Source organism: Entelurus aequoreus, linkage group LG28 (genome assembly GCF_033978785.1).
Source record: "Entelurus aequoreus isolate RoL-2023_Sb linkage group LG28, RoL_Eaeq_v1.1, whole genome shotgun sequence".
Classification (NCBI taxonomy): Eukaryota; Metazoa; Chordata; class Actinopteri; order Syngnathiformes; family Syngnathidae; genus Entelurus; species Entelurus aequoreus.
Genome location: NC_084758.1, coordinates 6,309,942 through 6,324,634, shown reverse-complemented (window position 1 = coordinate 6,324,634; position 14,693 = coordinate 6,309,942). Strand labels below are relative to the sequence as shown.

The 14,693-nt window shown below is 40.6% G+C and overlaps 1 protein-coding gene across 1 annotated transcript in view; it reads left to right on the top strand.

The window, feature by feature from the left end:
* Window positions 1-14,693, top strand: part of LOC133645085 (protocadherin-1-like) — a 458,959-nt gene that overhangs the window by 74,740 nt on the left and 369,526 nt on the right. Inside the window, exon 4 of the mRNA XM_062039876.1 lies at window positions 6,740-6,792. The gene's annotated coding sequence lies outside the window, so the exon portion shown is untranslated. The remainder of the gene's footprint in view (window positions 1-6,739; window positions 6,793-14,693) is intronic.

Sequence of the window (14,693 nt, the reverse complement as noted above, 5' to 3'; positions counted from 1 at the left end):
GTATCAGTTTAACTATATGCGAATGACAACTAAGGACAAAACATTTACAAGTTAAGGGAATGATGGAGAGACCATATGACACACACTAGGACACAAACAAGGACACACACTAAAACACACACCAGGACACACACTAGGACACAGACGAGGGATGGATGACATGGATGCCCAAAATAGCAGTTGAGTGGAAGCCAAAAGAAGAAAACATCTCGGAGAACAATGGACAATGACTAGAAAGTCTGGAACATTTCCTGGGACCAGCCAAAGGCCAAAGGGTTTTCAAACCCGCGGCCCACATTGTGTGGCCCTAAACCTAATTGCATAGTTTGGTGTCATTGTGGGCTGCACACGTAGAAATACGACATTAATATTCATCACACTAAACAAAGATGCCAGATGGACGGCAGCTGGCATGACAAGTCTCCTGATTAGTGATCATTCACTAATCAGGAGCGAGAGTGCGGGTCGACTCTCCGACAAGTTTCTCGGCTGCCAAATGACGTTTGTAAAGAAGTGATGTAGCAATAGTCATAAGTTAGCATGTACCTAATGGACTTAATAGCCACATGTTCCCCGTCAGACAAAAAAACATCTCCAAACCCCCACACATTTCTCAATTTTTTTGAAGAAAATGTTTTATTTTGGTGAGCCGGGAGGCAAAGCTCTCAATTTACCGGTCGATCTACGTTCCCATCCTCACCTATGGTCATGAGCTTTGGGTTATGACCGAAAGGACAAGATCACGGGTACAAGCGGCCCAAATGAGTTTTCTTCGCCGGGTGGCGGGTCTCTCCCTTAGAGATAGGGTGAGAAGCTCTGTCATCCGGGGGGGAGCTCAAAGTAAAGCCGCTGCTCCTCCACATGGAGAGGAGCCAGATGAGGTGGTTCGGGCATCTGGTCAGGATGCCACCCGAACGCCTCCCTAGGGAGGTGTTTCGGGCACGTCCGACCGGTAGGAGGCCACGGGGAAGACCCAGGACACGTTGGGAAGACTATGTCTCCCGGCTGGCCTGGTAATCACCTGGGAGGAGCTGGACGAAGTGGCTGGGGAGAGGGAAGTCTGGGCTTCCCTGCTTAGGCTGCTGCCCCCGCGACCCGACCTCGGATAAGCAGAAGAAGATTGATGGATGGATGGATGTTTTATTTTGGTAAAAAGTCACATTTTGTAGTCCGATTTCCAGAAACTGCTAGTGTTGTGTCGACCAGCTCTTCCTCCCAGGGAATCTAAGTTACTGGTCAATCCCAAGTTCTTTCGAAGACATATATGCTGAGTAAGAAGGACCATCAAGACAGAATAGGAATATTATCAAGTTTTACTGAAATTTCAGGAGATCAGCTTAACCAATACATTCATATCGGCTACTCTAGTTGATCTGACATTCAAACGGAAGAGCCAACTTCTTGCACACAAAGAAAGCCCCCACCTCTCCCTCTCGCAACACTGATAAGGAAGAAGTGGAGGATGTATTCACATTCCAATGGTTAAGACACTAAACAGACCTCTGAAGACAAAGAGAAACTGGTAGAATACACAAAGGAAAAGTACTAGCTGCTATAAACATGACTATGAATAAAGAAAGAACTCTTAAACATATATGCATTCTCCACACTAGCAACCAGCAAACTGTGGCAGAGTGACAGTCAAGGTAAGCTAATCTTCAAAGATGGCGAACAATTAAACACACTGGCTCTGATTGGCTCAATCTGTGACAGTAATATGTTTACATGTTTCAGACTGTTCCTAATTCAAGGGCCGGGCAAAGTGGGTCCCTTCACAGCATTGCCAACTTCTGTCTGTAAATACAGCACCGAGATGCTTTTCAAGGGACGATTGGCGGACCCAAGAGGTCTGGACCGGGCCATTTTAGGCACCACATTCGTCACGGGGATTATTGGGACTAAGAGTTTAAATATTTCATGTAAATCGGTCATTTATCCTCAAAGGAAAAGAAGGGCCTTCTCAAAGTAGCGGCCCGACATCATCAGCGCCAAACGTACGCTAAAAGAAAGAGATCGCAGCCCTGTTGAGGTTTCCTGCATTAGTGCACCCGGCGTGAAGTTCTTGTCGGAGCCTGTTAGCGATGCTGCAGCCGTGGGGGGGTGGGGGCTTTAAAGATTCACGCCATATACGTTATTGATGCGGGCACACGAAGAAGACGTTGCATGAGAAGAAAGCCGTTTTGTGGAGTCCGTGAGGTTGTCACCATGCCGGGGAGAGCGTGACGGATGGTTTGGTGACGGCGGAACAGACGGCCACTTGTTCGCTTCCTGTCGCCGGTCTGGGTCGCAGAACGCCTCGGGGCCACGACGTCACTAATCTCTCTCGCTACACGCGCCCTTCTGGAGCTGACAGGAAGTGGGGTGGGAAAAAATGAGGGAGGGGCAAGGAAGTCGTTGAAAAAGATGATTCTTCACAGGGAAATACTCGACGCCAAGACTTTGTCAGGCTTTTCTGACGAGGTTCAGTTCTAATATTGAGCGTTTTTATAAACGCAAGATGGCTCTTCTTTGTGCTCAACACAAACACGATGGGGGCAGCACGGTGGTAGAGGGGTTGGTGCGTCTGCCTCACAATACAAAGGTCCTGGGTTCGATCCTGCGCTCGGGATCTTTCTGTGGGGAGTTTGCATGTTCTCCCCGTGACTGTGTGGGTTCCCTCCGGGTACTCCAGCTTCCTCCCACCTCCAAAGACATGCACCTGGAGATAGGCTCCTCCCACCTCCAAAGACATGCACCTGGGGATAGGCTCCTCCCACCTCCAAAGACATGCACCTGGGGATAGGCTCCTCCCACCTCCAAAGACATGCACCTGGGGATAGGTTGATTGGCAACACTAAATGGGCCATAGTGTGTGAATGTGAGTGTGAATGTTGTCTGGCTATCTGTGTTGGCCCTGCGACGAGGTGGCGACTTGTCCAGGGTGTACCCCGCCTTCCGCCCGATTGTAGCTGAGATGGGCTCCAGCACCCCCCGCGACCCCGAAAGGGTTAAGCGGTAGAAAATGGATAGATGGACAAACACAATGACAGATTATGTGCTTTGACATCCAAACCTCCTAAGGGCCACCGTCCATTTCAGTGGACACTCTTATTCTGGCAAAATAAAATACACAAAGTAGTCCAAGTAGTACTGTGCATGGTACTGCGTTTTATTTGGTTTTCATTGTCACATGAGCTCAAAGAAAAGGATTTCAATTGAAACGAGATCAGGCTCTCTCGTATAATTTCCTTTTAGTCGACCGTGTACCAGTTGAAACTTCTAATAAGTTCTTCAACCACTTCAAAACGTCCGAAATAGACCAACAAGACGCCCTTGTCCAATGTGGGACTTTCTGCCGCAATCGAGGACCTTCAGAGCTGAATCCTTTCTGGGGGAACCTTGGACCTCTAAGACCCAGTCCATGATACCGAGATGAATCAATCAATCAATCAAAGTTTATTTATATAGCCCTTAATCACAAGTGTCTCAAAGGGCTGTGCAAGCCACAACCACATCCTGGGCTCAGATCCCACATCAGGGCAAGAGAAAACTCAACCCAATGGGAACAACCAGAAACCTTGGAAGGGACCCACCCTGGGCGACCGGTGCAATGGATGCCGAGTGGATACAGTTAATAATGTTAGAGTCCAGTCCATAGTGGGGCCAGCAGGGAATCATCTTGAATGGAGACAAGTCAGCAGTCCAGAGACGTCACCGACTGATGCACAGAGGACTGGTCCACCCTGGGTCCCAACTTTGAACAGCTAACGCCTCATATGTGGTCACCTGATAACCTCTCCATGCAGGAGAGGGGGGCAGAGCAGAAAAGAGAGACAGCAGATCAGCTGGTCTAAAAAGGGGGTCTATTTAAAGGCTAGAGTATAGATGGGACTTAAGATCAGCTGCCAAAAGACAAAGACCATGCAGATTGGAGACCAACGGCCAACAATAAATGGAGAGCTGTCGGAAAACATCTCAGGATTCGCATACCTTGGAAGCATATTTACATTGGATGGAAACGTTGAGACGGATATCAAGTCCTGCGTCGGTAAAGTCACAGTCGTCTTCAGAAGAGCGCAGCCAATATGGGCCAGTGGTGGACCACCCAAAAATCAAGCTCTTCAGCTCTGTTGTACGTCCTACAGCACTCTAAGCCAGTGAGACCTGGAAAACCACGGTAAGAATGAGTAAAAAGCTGGCTGCCTTTCTAAGAAACATCTTGAAGATCAAGTAAACTGACCACATCTCCAACAAAGAGGAACACAATCCAACTAAAACACAACCCCTCCGCCAGGACATAGAAACACGCGGGATGAAATTCGCAGGTCACATACTCAGAATGCCACCGAAACCTAACCCCAAGGTAGCAATGTCATGGCTCCCTGACGGAAAACGAAGAAGATAACGTCCAAAACACACATGGAGAAGAAATTTCCTCAAAAACCTAGAAGCTCTAGACCTCAACTTGGCAAAGGCTGAAGAAATCCCCCCTGATCGAACGGAATGGGCGAAGGCTTTCTGCCTAACGGGAGGAACTAAGTCTAAGTGATACCTTTAGGAGGGCTGCCGTTCCTTTCAACGGACATTAGGCCCTTGAGGGGCCAAGATCCTGGTTGTGTCTGAGGCCTGGAGACTACTTTGCGTCAAACAAAGATTTAGGGTCACTGACCCGAAGATATGGTTGTGGCTTGTGCAGCCCTTTGAGACACTTGTGATTAAGGGCTATTTAAATAAACTTTGATTGATTGATTGATTGATGATTCTGGAGAAAAAAACTGTTCCAAAAAGTTCGAACCTTCTACAAGTGGCCTAACTCTACATGGAAGTTGTCTTTCTGGTCCTCTATGTCAAGGGTTCTTCGTTCTTTCTTCCACTACAGAGGGCCCCTACTCAAATATTAACACTGAATTAGTGGTCTTACTGTGATACCTTTAGGAGGGCTGACGTTCCTTTCAACGGGACCTAGGCCCCGTTGTCTTTCTGGTCCTCCATGTCAAGGGTTCTTCGTTCTTTCTTCCACTACAGAGGGCCCCTACTCAAATATTAACACTGAATTAGTGGTCTTACTGTGATACCTTTAGGAGGGCTGACATGACGTTCCTTTCAACGGGACCTAGGCCCTTGAGGGGCCAAGGTCCTGGTCGAGTCTGAGGCCTGGAGACTACTTTTGCGTCAAAGATTTAGGGTCACTGACCCGAAGATATGGTTGTGGCTGGTGCAGCCCTTTGAGACACTTGTGATTAAGGGCTATATAAATAAACTTTGATTGATTGATGATTGTGGAGAAAAAACTGTTCCAAAAAGTTGGAACCTCATTCGAAAAGTGGCCTAAACTCTACATGGAAGTTGTCTTTCTGGTCCTCCATGTCAAGGGTTCTTTGTTCTTTCCACTACAGAGGACCCCTACTCAAATATTAATGCTGAATTAGTGATCTTACTGTGATACCTTCAGGAGGGCTGACGTTCCTTTCAACGGACCCAGGGCCCTTGAGGGGCCAAGTTCCTAGTTGCGTCAAACAAAGATGTGGGGTCACTTCGAGACAAAAAACTGTTTCACAAAGTCCGAACCTCATTCTATAAGTGGCCTGAACTCTACATGGAAGTTGTCTTTCTGGTCCTCCATGTCAAGGGTTCTTCGTTCTTTCTTCCACAACAGAGGGCCCCTACTCAAATATGAACACTGAATTAGTGGTCTTACTGTGATACCTTTAGGAGGGCTGACGTTCCTTTCAACGGGACCTAGGCCCTTGAGGGGCCAAGGTCCTGGTCGAGTCTGAGGCCTGGAGACTACTTTTGCGTCAAAGATTTAGGGTCACTGACCCGAAAATATGGTTGTGGCTTGTGCAGCCCTTTGAGACACTTGTGATTAAAGGCTATATAAATAAACTTTGATTGATTGATGATTGTGGAGAAAAAACTGTTCCAAAAAGTTGGAACCTCATTCGAAAAGTGGCCTAAACTCTACATGGAAGTTGTCTTGCTGGTCCTCCATGTCAAGGGTTCTTTGTTCTTTCCACTACAGAGGACCCCTACTCAAATATTAATGCTGAATTAGTGATCTTACTGTGATACCTTCAGGAGGGCTGACGTTCCTTTCAACGGACCCAGGGCCCTTGAGGGGCCAAGTTCCTAGTTGCGTCAAACAAAGATGTGGGGTCACTTCGAGACAAAAAAACTGTTTCACAAAGTCCGAACCTCATTCTATAAGTGGCCTGAACTCTACATGGAAGTTGTCTTTCTGGTCCTCCATGTCAAGGGTTTTTAAGTACAAATACAAATATAGGGACATTTTAGTCATATTTTTTGTGCTTAGGAAACTTGGCTTTAGCTGCAGACTTCTGCTGTTTGTTTCATAGTCTCATTACTGCCACAAGTGGTGGACAAGTGTATTACAGCTGATATGCTCTACATAGTGTTTACAAGTACAAGTTCAGATTGTGTTCCTCAAGTGCACACTAGAATATTCCGGCACTCACTGTGTCGGTTCTGAAGGTTTACAAGTCACAGCAGGGGGTCCGGATGGAATCTGCCTGCTCAACGTGTTCCTCCAAAGTGGGAACAGATGCCAGGGAATCTGTCAGCATCACTGATGGAAATAACTGCGGGGACTCTGCCCGGGAAACACTGGGCTAAATGAAGCCTCCCGTCTCCACGGCAACGGAGGATGATCAGTCCACGGATGAGGGGAGTCCCTGGGCTGGGAGGGAGAACATCTGACACTTGGATTGTAACTTGTTGTTCGCGTGTGTGTCACGTTTAGGTGCGGGCGTTGCTACGTGACCCCAGGTTGCAGAGACGAGAATCGACGTGCAGGTAAAAATATGCACTGTAAAAAAAAAAAATGTTTAAAGTGAAAAAATTCCAGGAATTCCGTACTACCACTTCTTAATTAAAAATGTTACCTAAACATTTCTCCACCGTTTAAAAAAAAAAATTCACACACCAACCATTTCAAGTCATTCAGAACATTTACGTTTTTTTTACCATTTTCAAAAAAATTCCCTTTTCCCAAAATTTCCATTGAAAAGAATGGGAATTTTTTTCCAAGTTGAACAATTCCCACATTTTTCAACAGATTCAAACCATTCCACCTTTAACACATTCCATTTATCCTGGAAATTCAAACAACCAATTTTCCAAGTTCATCAAATTTCCAGGAATTCCTGTTTTTTTTTCTAACCTTATTTCCAACCTTTTCAAGTGCGATGACTCCTTTCACATTTTTCAACCCACTTCAACCGTACCACTGTCAAAACATTCCTCTTAGTCAGGACAAAAATCGGGGAAAAAAATTTAACTGGAAGAATTCCCGGTTTTCCCGAAATTCCAGGAATTCCATAGTACCATTTCTCAATTAAAAATGCTAGTACTTCAACATTTCTCGAGAGATTGGAAACATTCCAACACCAACCATTCAGAATTGTCATTTCATTCAGAAAATTCAAATGTTTTAGCATTTTCATAAAAATTCCTGCTTTTCCAGAAATTCCCAAATGTCCATGTTATTTCCATTGAAATGAATGGGACATTTTTCAAAGTTGAACAATTCCTACATTTTTCAACAGATTCAGACCATTCCACCTTTAACACATTCCATTTATCCTGGAAATTCAAACAACCAATTTTCCAAGTTCATCAAATTTCCAGGAATTCCGTTTTTTTTCTAACCGTATTTCCAACCTTTTCAAGTGCGATGACTCCTTTCACATTTTTCAACCCACTTCAACCGTACCACTGTCAAAACATTCCTCTTAGTCAGGACAAAAATCGGGGGAAAAAAATTTGAACTGGAAGAATTCCCAGTTTTCCCGAAATTCCAGGAATTCCATAGTACCATTTCTCAATTAAAAATGCTAGTACTTCAACATTTCTCGAGAGATTGGAAACATTCCAACACCAACCATTCAGAATTGTCATTTCATTCAGAAAATTCAAGTGTTTTAACATTTTCATAAAAATTCCCGCTTTTCCAGAAATTCCCAAATGTCCATGTTATTTCCATTGAAATGAATGGGACATTTTTCAAAGTTGAACAATTCCTACATTTTTCAACAGATTCAGACCATTCCACCTTTAACACATTCCATTTATCCTGGAAATTCAAACAACCAATTTTCCAAGTTCATCAAATTTCCAGGAATTCCTGTTTTTTTTTCTAACCGTATTTCCAACCTTTTCAAGTGCGATGACTCCTTTCACATTTTTCAACCCACTTCAACCGTACCACTGTCAAAACATTCCTCTTAGTCAGGACAAAAATCGGGGAAAAAAAATTTGAACTGGAAGAATTCCCAGTTTTCCCGAAATTCCAGGAATTCCATAGTACCATTTCTCAATTAAAAATGCTAGTACTTCAACATTTCTCGAGAGATTGGAAAAATTCCAACACCAACCATTCAGAATTGTCATTTCATTCAGAAAATTCAAATGTTTTAGCATTTTCATAAAAATTCCCGCTTTTCCAGAAATTCCCAAATGTCCATGTTATTTCCATTGAAATGAATGGGACATTTTTCAAAGTTGAACAATTCCTACATTTTTCAACAGATTCAGACCATTCCACCTTTAACACATTCCATTTATGCTGGAAATTCAAACAACAAATTTTCCAAGTTCATCAAATTTCCAGGAATTCCTATTTTTTTCTAACCTTATTTCCAACCTTTTCAAGTGCGATGACTCCTTTCACATTTTTCAACCCACTTCAACCGTACCACTGTCAAAACATTCCTCTTAGTCAGGACAAAAATCGGGGGAAAAAAATTTGAACTGGAAGAATTCCCAGTTTTCCCGAAATTCCAGGAATTCCATAGTACGATTTCTCAATTAAAAATGCTAGTACTTCAACATTTCTCGAGAGATTGGAAAAAGTCCAACACCAACCATTCAGAATTGTCATTTCATTCAGAAAATTCAAATGTTTTAGCATTTTCATAAAAATTCCCGCTTTTCCAGAAATTCCCAAATGTCCATGTTATTTCCATTGAAATGAATGGGACATTTTTCAAAGTTGAACAATTCCCACATTTTTCAACAGATTCAAACCATTCCACCTTTAACACATTCCATTTATCCTGGAAATTCAAACAACCAATTTTCCAAGTTCATCAAATTTCCAGGAATTCCTGTTTTTTTCTAACCGTATTTCCAACCTTTTCAAGTGCGATGACTCCTTTCACATTTTTCAACCCACTTCAACCGTACCACTGTCAAAACATTCCTCTTAGTCAGGACAAAAATCGGGAAAAAAAATTTGAACTGGAAGAATTCCCGGTTTTCCCGAAATTCCAGGAATTCCATAGTACCATTTCTCAATTAAAAATGCTAGTACTTCAACCTTTCTCGAGAGATTGGAAAAATTCCAACACCAACCATTCAGAATTGTCATTTCATTCAGAAAATTCAAATGTTTTAGCATTTTCATAAAAATTCCCGCTTTTCCAGAAATTCCCAAATGTCCATGTTATTTCCATTGAAATGAATGGGACATTTTTCAAAGTTGAACAATTCCCACATTTTTCAACAGATTCAAACCATTCCACCTTTAACACATTCCATTTATCCTGGAAATTCAAACAACCAATTTTCCAAGTTCATCAAATTTCCAGGAATTCCTGTTTTTTTTCTAACCGTATTTCCAACCTTTTCAAGTGCGATGACTCCTTTCACATTTTTCAACCCACTTCAACCGTACCACTGTCAAAACATTCCTCTTAGTCAGGACAAAAATCGGGGGAAAAAAATTGAACTGGAAGAATTCCCAGTTTTCCCGAAATTCCAGGAATTCCATAGTACCATTTCTCAATTAAAAATGCTAGTACTTCAACATTTCTCGAGAGATTGGAAAAATTCCAACACCAACCATTCAGAATTGTCATTTCATTCAGAAAATTCAAATGTTTTAGCATTTTCATAAAAATTCCCGCTTTTCCAGAAATTCCCAAATGTCCATGTTATTTCCATTGAAATGAATGGGACATTTTTCAAAGTTGAACAATTCCCACATTTTTCAACAGATTCAAACCATTCCACCTTTAACACATTCCATTTATCCTGGAAATTCAAACAACCAATTTTCCAAGTTCATCAAATTTCCAGGAATTCCTGTTTTTTTTTCTAACCTTATTTCCAACCTTTTCAAGTGCGATGACTCCTTTCACATTTTTCAACCCACTTCAACCGTACCACTGTCAAAACATTCCTCTTAGTCAGGACAAAAATCAGGGGGAAAAAATTGAACTGGAAGAATTCCCAGTTTTCCAGGAATTCCATAGTACCATTTCTCAATTAAAAATGCTAGTACTTCAACATTTCTCGAGAGATTGGAAAAATTCCAACACCAACCATTCAGAATTGTCATTTCATTCAGAAAATTCAAATGTTTTAGCATTTTCATAAAAATTCCCGCTTTTCCAGAAATTCCCAAATGTCCATGTTATTTCCATTGAAATGAATGGGACATTTTTCAAAGTTGAACAATTCCTACATTTTTCAACAGATTCAAACCATTCCACCTTCAACACATTCCACTCATCCTGGACATTCAAACAACAATTTTTCCACGTTCATCAAATTTCCAGGAATTCCTGTTTTTTTTCTAACCTTATTTCCAACCTTTTCAAGTGCGATGACTCCTTTCACATTTTTCAACCCACTTCAACCGTACCACTGTCAAAACATTCCTCTTAGTCAGGACAAAAATCGGGGAAAAAAAATTGAACTGGAAGAATTCCCGGTTTTCCCGAAATTCCAGGAATTCCATAGTACCATTTCTCAATTAAAAATGCCAGTACTTCAACATTTCTTGAGAGATTGGAAAAATTCCAACACCAACCATTCAGAATTGTCATTTCATTCAGAAAATTCAAATGTTTTAGCATTTTCATAAAAATTCCCGCTTTTCCAGAAATTCCCAAATGTCCATGTTATTTCCATTGAAATGAATGGGACATTTTTCAAAGTTGAACAATTCCCACATTTTTCAACAGATTCAAACCATTCCACCTTCAACACATTCCACTCATCCTGGAAATTCAAACAACCAATTTTCCAAGTTCATCAAATTTCCAGGAATTCCTGTTTTTTTTTCTAACCTTATTTCCAACCTTTTTAAGTGCGATGACTCCTTTCACATTTTCCAACCCATTTCAACAGTTCCACCGTCAAAACATTCCTCTTAGTAGAATTCCCAGTTTTCCCGAAATTCCAGGAATTCCATAGTACCATTTAAAATGCTACTACTTCAACATTTCTCGAGATATTGGAAAAATTCCAACACCAACCATTTTAACTCATTCAGAACATTCAAATGTTTTAGCATTTCAGAAAAATTCCCGCTTTTCCCGAAATTCCTAAATTTCCAGGAAATTCCTATGGAAATTAATCATCCATTTTTCAAACTTCCACAATTCCTGCCTTTTTCAACAGATTCAAACCATTCCACCTTTAACACATTCCACTTATCCTGGAAATTCAAACAACCATTTTTTCCACGTTCATCAAATTTCCAGGAATTCCTGTTTTTTTTTCTAACCTTATTTCCAACCTTTTTAAGTGCGATGACTCCTTTCACATTTTCCAACCCATTTCAACAGTTCCACCGTCAAAACATTCCTCTTAGTAGAATTCCCAGTTTTCCCAAAATTCCAGGAATTCCCTAGTACCATTTAAAATGCTACTACTTCAACATTTCTCGAGATATTGGAAAAATTCCAACACCAACCATTTTAACTCATTCAGAACATTCAAATGTTTTAGCATTTTCAGAAAAATTCCCGCTTTTCCCGAAATTCCTAAATTTCCAGGAAATTCCTATGGAAATTAATCATCCATTTTTCAAACTTCCACAATTCCTGCCTTTTTCAACAGATTCAAACCATTCCACCTTTAACACATTCCACTTATCCTGGAAATTCAAACAACCATTTTTTCCACGATCATCAAATTTCCAGGAATTCCTGTTTTTTTTCTAACCTTATTTCCAACCTTTTTAAGTGCGATGACTCCTTTCACATTTTCCAACCCATTTCAACAGTTCCACCGTCAAAACATTCCTCTTAGTAGAATTCCCAGTTTTCCCGAAATTCCAGGAATTCCCTAGTACCATTTAAAATGCTACTACTTCAACATTTCTCGAGATATTGGAAAAATTCCAACACCAACCATTTTAACTCATTCAGAACATACAAATGTTTTAGCATTTTCAGAAAAATTCCCTCTTTTCCCGAAATTCCTAAATTTCCAGGAAATTCCTATGGAAATTAATCATCCATTTGTCAAACTTCCACAATTCCTGCCTTTTTCAACAGATTCAAACCATTGCACCTTTAACACATTCCACTTATCCTGGAAATTCAAACAACCATTTTTTCCACGATCATCAAATTTCCAGGAATTCCTGGGTTTTTTTCTAACCTTATTTCCAACCTTTTTAAGTGCGATGACTCCTTTCACATTTTCCAACCCATTTCAACAGTTCCACCGTCAAAACATTCCTCTTAGTAGAATTCCCAGTTTTCCCGAAATTCCAGGAATTCCCGAGTACCATTTAAAATGCTACTACTTCAACATTTCTCGAGATATTGGAAAAATTCCAACACCAACCATTTTAACTCATTCAGAACATTCAAATGTTTTAGCATTTTCAGAAAAATTCCCGCTTTTCCCGAAATTCCTAAATTTCCAGGAAATTCCTATGGAAATTAATCATCCATTTTTCAAACTTCCACAATTCCTGCCTTTTTCAACAGATTCAAACCATTCCACCTTTAACACATTCCACTTATCCTGGAAATTCAAACAACCATTTTTTCCACGTTCATCAAATTTCCAGGAATTCCTGTTTTTTTCCTAACCTTATTTCCAACCTTTTTAAGTGCGATGACTCCTTTCACATTTTCCAACCCATTTCAACAGTTCCACCGTCAAAACATTCCTCTTAGTAGAATTCCCAGTTTTCCCGAAATTCCAGGAATTCCCGAGTACCATTTAAAAAGCTACTACTTCAACATTTCTCGAGATATTGGAAAAATTCCAACACCAACCATTTTAACTCATTCAGAACATTCGAATGTTTTAGCATTTTCAGAAAAATTCCCGCTTTTCCCGAAATTCCTACATTTCCAGGAAATTCCTATGGAAATTAATCATCCATTTTTCAAACTTCCACAATTCCTGCCTTTTTCAACAGATTCAAACCATTCCACCTTTAACACATTCCACTTATCCTGGAAATTCAAACAGCCATTTCTTCCACGATCATCAAATTTCCAGGAATTCCTGTTTTTTTTCTAACCTTATTTCCAACCTTTTTAAGTGTGATGACTCCTTTCACATTTTCCAACCCATTTCAACAGTTCCACCGTCAAAACATTCCTCTTAGTAGAATTCCCAGTTTTCCCAAAATTCCAGGAATTCCCTAGAACCATTTAAAATGCTACTACTTCAACATTTCTCGAGATATTGGAAAAATTCCAACACCAACCATTTTAACTCATTCAGAACATTCAAATGTTTTAGCATTTTCAGAAAAATTCCCGCTTTTCCCGAAATTCCTTAATTTCCAGGAAATTCCTATGGAAATTAATCATCCATTTATCAAACTTCCACAATTCCTGCCTTTTTCAACAGATTCAAACCATTCTACCTTTAACAAATTCCACTTATCCTGGAAATTCAAACAACCATTTTTTCCACGTTCATCAAATTTCCAGGAATTCCTGTTTTTTTTCTAACCTTATTTCCAACCTTTTTAAGTGCGATGACTCCTTTCACATTTTCCAACCCATTTCAACAGTTCCACCGTCAAAACATTCCTCTTAGTAGAATTCCCAGTTTTCCCGAAATTCCAGGAATTCCCTAGTACCATTTAAAATGCTACTACTTCAACATTTCTCGAGATATTGGAAAAATTCCAACACCAACCATTTTAAGTCATTCAGAACATTCAAATGTTTTAGCATTTTCAGAAAAATTCCCGCTTTTCCCGAAATTCCTAAATTTCCAGGAAATTCCTATGGAAATTAATCATCCATTTTTCAAACTTCCACAATTCCTGCCTTTTTCAACAGATTCAAACCATTCCACCTTTAACACATTCCACTTATCCTGGAAATTCAAACAACCATTTTTTCCACGATCCTCAAATTTCCAGGAATTCCTGGGTTTTTTTCTAACCTTATTTCCAACCTTTTTAAGTGCGATGACTCCTTTCACATTTTCCAACCCATTTCAACAGTTCCACCGTCAAAACATTCCTCTTAGTAGAATTCCCAGTTTTCCCGAAATTCCAGGAATTCCCTAGTACCATTTAAAATGCTACTACTTCAACATTTCTCGAGATATTGGAAAAATTCCAACACCAACCATTTTAACTCATTCACAACATGTTTTAGCATTTTCAGAAAAATTCCCGCTTTTCCCGAAATTCCTAAATTTCCAGGAAATTCCTATGGAAATTAATCATCCATTTTTCAAACTTCCACAATTCCTGCCTTTTTCAACAGATTCAAACCATTCCACCTTTAACACATTCCACTTATCCTGGAAATTCAAACAACCATTTTTCCACGATCATCAAATTTCCAGGAATTCCTGGGTTTTTTTCTAACCTTATTTCCAACCTTTTTAAGTGCGATGACTCCTTTCACATTTTCCAACCCATTTCAACAGTTCCACCGTCAAAACATTCCTCTTAGTAGAATTCCCAGTTTTCC